Raw genomic sequence first — 6,074 nt, 5'->3', positions numbered from 1 at the left:
AGACAGAGTTCAGTTCAGTGTGTCAAATCGGAGGGCATGTTGTCCGGTCCTCTGGCAGTCTCTGGGGGTACCACAGGGGTCAATTCTCGGGCCGACTCTTTTCTCTGTATATATCAATGATGTTGCTCTTGCTGCGGGCGATTCCCTGATCCACCTCTACGCAGACAACATAATTCTGTATACTTCTGGCCCTTCCTTAGACACTGTGCTATCTAACCTCCAAACAAGCTTCAATGCCGTACAACACTCCTTCCGTGGCCTCCAACTGCTCTTAAACGCTAGTAAAATCAAATGAATGCTTTTCAACCTTTCGCTGCCTGCACCCGCACGCCCGACTAGCATCACCACCCTGGATGGTTCAGACCTAGAATATGTGGACATCTATAAGTACCTAGGTGTCTGGCTAGACTGTAAACTCTCCTTCCAGACTCATATCAAACATCTCCAATCCAAAATCAAATCTAGAATCGGCTTTCTATTTCGCAACAAAGCCTCCTTCACTCACTCCGCAAAACTTATCCTAGTAAAACTGACTATCCTACCGATCCTCGACTTCGGCGATGTCATCTACAAAATATCTTCCAATACTCTACTCAGCAAACTGGATGCAGTCTCCCTCACCAACCTTTAACCATCTGCTATCTGAGCAGCTAACTGATCGCTGCAGCTGTACATAGTCCATCGGTATATAGCCCACCCAATTTACCTACCTCATCCCCATACTGTTTTTATTTGATTTACTTTTCTGCTCTTTTGCACACCAGTATCGCTACCTGCACATGTTCATCTGATCATTTATCACTCGTGTTAATTTGCAAAATTGTAATTATTCACTCCTATGGCCTATTTATTGCCTACCTCCTCATGCCTTTTGCACACAATGTATATAGATTCTTTATTTTCTACTATGTTATCGACTTGTTTATTGTTTACTCCATGTGTAACTCTGTTGTTGTCTGTTCACACTGCTATGCTTTATCTTGGCCAGGTCGCAGTTGCAATTGAGAACTTGTTCTCAACTAGCCTACCTGGTTAAAAAAAAGGTGAAATAAAAATCAAGAAACCTTTGAGGAATGTCTGTTAGCTGTGGGAGACTTTTACCAGTTGCCACCGATGGGACATGCTAAACCCCTGTGCTTGTTTGAAGGACATGTGCTGGACTTTTCGCAAGACACCTTTCAGATGGTAACCCTGACTGAGATCAGAAAGACAGAAAGAGGACGTTGCCTTCGCACAACCGTTGAACAGGCTTCGCGTCAAACAGAAAGGGAAAGCCTTATCTGACAGCAACAAAGCTTTGCTTAGCCAGGCAGTGACCGACCCACCCGATTGCTCAACTGACGTGTTACACATTTTTGCCATCAACAAAGATGGATACCACATCGCAACCACAATTATGGCACTCTAATATTATAAACATTGATGCACATGGATACAAAAAGGATCCCCAAACATGGCAGTAAAGGGAGTGGCTCGCCATCAGTTCCCCATAAAACTGGCCTTTGCTTGCACAAGACTTAAGGTTCAGGGCATCACGATGGAATCTGCAGTGGTTTCACTCAAGCATATTTTCGAACCAGGCATGGCATACTTCGCGCTCAATGAACTACCTCGCTCCGTGGATTACTCATTACTGAATTTGACAAGAATAAAATATATTCTGATCCGGAAATATGTAGCTCGTTGGATAGCATGAGAAAATGGATAGCATATGTTTGACGACGCATTGCCACTTTTCAAAAGTTCACTGACACCACACACAACTCCACACCAAACACTCATAGCTATTCACCACAATGTGCAGGGATTGTCTGCATACATTGATGACAATTTCGCACTATGAGTTGTTTCTTGCAGATGTTTTGTGTGTCACAGAAACTAAAATGTTTGGCTCTTTGGTTCCTGACAATCTAGAGTTAGGAGACTATCTCATGTTTTAACAACAGACCATCTCTTCCACAAACTACCCACATCTGTCCAACAAACATGGAGCAAGTTATGTAAAAAACTCCCTTGAAGGGCACAACATTCAGTACATACAGAATGTGACCGACTTGGAATTCTTGGTAGTCAAGATCATGGTCCCAGTCGATGCATTGATAGTCACTGTCTACAGACCACCAAGTCCAGGAGGTTCACAAGATTTGGTAAGAACTGGGCAGTATTGCCCAGTTCTTACCAAATCTTGCAAACCTCCTGGACTCTGGCCATCGTAAATCATCATCCGATCATTGTCTACGGTGACTTCAATGAGGATCTGCTGTCCAGGTCAATCAAACATTGTTTAACGAGAGAGGGTACGCACAGTTGATACAAGCTGCTACCACGGAAAATAATATTCTGCTGGATCCAGTGTTCATTTCCCGACCACAAAGTTGCCTCCATTTCAGGTGTGCTGCAGACGTACTGCATTTTAACTTCAGACATCTCTCAGGTATGAATCTTGACCAAAACATGAATGACATTTCACTGCTTGCATTAGTTTAAAGTCCTATTCATGTAAGTGTATAAAACAAGTATGTTGAGAAAGCAGAATAACATGTTGACCTTAATGTTTATGGTAAAACAAAATGCATTTAAAATAATGTAACTCAAATACTCTTAAGTTGTTTATCCCCCTGGGGGCAGAGAAGGGGTTTCCCCTTCTGGCCAGTGGGTCCCTCTTCCCACTGATACCCCTCCAGCCATGAGAAGACTTCATGACCCCCCTGTTGTAATCCATACAGTGTGATAAAATAAAGTGTATTTATTTAAAAGACAATACCTCCTTGTCTTCTGTACTACAGTATATTATAGTAGGATAAAATGTATAAAAAGGGTAGTCGTCTAAGTGTAGTAACCTAATTGTAGTTGTGTGATCTATACTGAACAAAAATATACACGCAACATGCAACAATTTCAACGATTTTATGGAGTTTAAAATAATAAAGGAAGGAAATCAGTCGATTTACTTAATTAATTAGGCCCTAATCTATGGATTTCAACACTGGAAATACAGATAGACATCTTTTAGTCACAGATACCTTAAAAAAAGAGGTAGCAGCTTGGATCAGAAAACCAGTCAGTATCTGATGTGACCACCTTTTCCTCATGCAGCACAACACATCTCCTTCGCATAGAGTTCATCGGGTTGTGGCCTGTGGAATGTTCTCACTCCTCTTCAATGGCTGTGCAAAGTTGATGGATATTGTCGGGAACTGGAACATGTTGTCACGTCTATCCAGAGAATCCGAAACATGCTCAATTGGTGACATGTCTGGTGGGTATGCAAACACATGGTGAACTGGGACATTATCAGCTCCCCAAAATTGTGTCCAGATCCTTGTGACATGGGGCTGTGCATTATCATGCTAAAACATGAGGTGATGGCGGCAGATAAATGGCACGACAATGGTCCTCAGGATCTCATCACGGTATCGCTGTGCTTTCAAATTGCCATTGATAAAATGCAAATGTGTTTGTCGTCGGGACCATAACCCCACCGCCACCATGGGGCACTATGTTCAGAACGTCGACATCAGCAAACCGCTTGCCCACACACGTGGGCCCACACGTTCCTCATACACGTGGTCTATGATTATGAGGCCGGTTGGGCATACTTCCAAATTCTCAAAAAAAATGTGTTTGAGGCAGTTTATGATAGATAAATTAAAATCTCTGACAAAAGCTCTGGTGGACATTCCTGCAGTCAGCTTGCCAGTTGCATGCTGCCTCAACTTGAGACATCTTTGGCATTGTGTTATGTGACAAAACACATTTTAGAGTGGCTTTTTATTGTCCCCATCACAAGGTGCACCTGTGTAATTCTCATGCTATTTAAATCAGCTTCTTGATATGCTACACCTGTCAGGTGGATGGATTATCTTGGGAAAGGAGAAATACTCACTAACACAGATGTATACACATTTGTGCACAAAATTTGAGGGATATAAGCTTTTTATGCATATGGAAAATGGGAACTTTTATTTCAGCTCATGAAACATGGCACCAATACTGCCACCAATACATGTTAGGTTTATTTTTCTTCAGTACAATTGACGCACTGTCCGAAGTAATGAGATTGATATAATAGTCTGTCAAAGTAACCAGGCCAAATATTTTTTGGACTATATTCAGGTGCTTTAATTGCGTAAAACTTTAACTGACATTACCACAATAAAAAAAAAGTTTAAAGAGCTTAAGCAAGCCCCACAACTTTATAAGTTACCATCTAAGCTTAGATATTCGTCATACTTCTTCTGTTTATTCCGCACGCTACTCCTCCTACAGTGTTTAAGTTTGAAATGCTGTTCCAGCAAAAACTCAGGAATGGTCTCGTAAAAAGTTGTATACAAGCAACACGATCGTTACTCACTTTGTCATCTTGTTACATTCCATCCGTTAACATGGGATTTGTCAAAATTGTAAGACTCCCCATTGTGACATTCAAACTGTTATTTTCAAACTGAAATCATGAAACTTTTGATGCAAACCAGCGAATAATTCCACTTTCAACCACTTAGCAATACCAGCTTCGTCTACTTCTCTGCTACTCAAATCTGCCTTTGACAAAAAATTATATTTGGATCAAAAGTTACAGCAGTTTAAGTAACCGCATCATCATTTTCTGTAACATTTTGGCAGTTTAACCACTACAAGTTAGACAAAAAGATATGTCTACTTCTCTGCTATTCATATCTGTTTGCAGAATCTAAATATTTCACTATGTAACTTATGGTACAGCTGTTTTTGTAACTGCATTACCACGTGTTTTCAACTTTTCCCAAATAGCTGCCATTTTGACCACTGACGCAATAATTTAGAGACTAAGGTAAGAAATCTTCCCCCACTCTGCTTTTCAAATACGAAGTCTAATTTCAAATCAAGACTACCAATCTGTAACTAGAGCCATTTTCGTAACCCATCGCCTGTCTTTTAAATCATGTCAGAAGTTAGCCGATTCATTAATTTCCAAACTATCATTTTGACCACTAAATCAAAAGAGTTCTCTACTTCTCTGCTCGTCAACTGCGGAGAAGAAAAAAACTAATTTGGGATTACCATTCGAGGGTGAGCGGTTTAAGTAACCCCTCGCCCGCTGTCTTCTGACAATAGCTCTATGTCAATACTGAGATTACAAACTGGAACCATTGCTAAGATATTCGCTGACACTGCAGGCCAAAAAAATGAAAAGGAGAGAAAGAGAGAGAGAGAGGAGTGGCTTCTAAAGATTCTAAAGCTTCCCATTGTGACATCACTTCCAACTGACATTGAATTACATAACTTCTGATCACACATTTAACTACTGACCACATCCACACAACTACTGAACCACATAACTACTGACCACATCAGTATCCATGTAATTGCACAATTACATAACCACACAACTTCTGACCAAACAACTACTGAACCACAACATTACTGAACCACATTACACAACTCAAACACAAAATTACACAACTTCTGAATACATATCTAACTACTGACCAAATCTACTGACTTGATGGGAATTAAAAATGACATTTTTACACATCTTTCACTACCACAAATGAATGTTTAAAGAGCTTTTGCTAGCCCCACAACTTTACTTGTAAAGTTATCTAGTTGTTATTCTTCTTCCTCCGCACGCTACTCCTCCTACACCATTTAAGCTTGAAATGCCATTCCAACTTCAAAAATGTGCGGAACTGTCTCGATCGAGTTGCTTGTATACAACTATGATATCTGTTAAACTGTTAGTCCGTTTTTTTTGTTGCCCAAATCCGCTAACATGGGATTTCTCAAGATTCTAAGGCTCCCCATTGTGACATCACTTCGAACTGTGATTTTCTGTGAGTGAAATCATGCAGCTTTTGACACAAATCAGCTAATAATTCCACTTTGCAACCACAAAAAAAGGCTTACCAGCTTCTTCTACTTCTCTGCTACTCAAATCTGGAGTTTGGACAAAAAATGATATTCAGATCAAAAAAGTTACAGCAGTTTAAGTAACCACATCAACATTTCACAAACAAGTTAGACAAAAAGTATGGGTTAGGGTTAGTATGGGATATTCGTCTACATCTCTAGGAAGACAACAGAATACATGTCTC

Source organism: Oncorhynchus keta, chromosome 25 (assembly GCF_023373465.1).
Source record: "Oncorhynchus keta strain PuntledgeMale-10-30-2019 chromosome 25, Oket_V2, whole genome shotgun sequence".
In the NCBI taxonomy this organism is placed as follows: Eukaryota; Metazoa; Chordata; class Actinopteri; order Salmoniformes; family Salmonidae; genus Oncorhynchus; species Oncorhynchus keta.
This window is presented reverse-complemented; position numbering follows the sequence as displayed.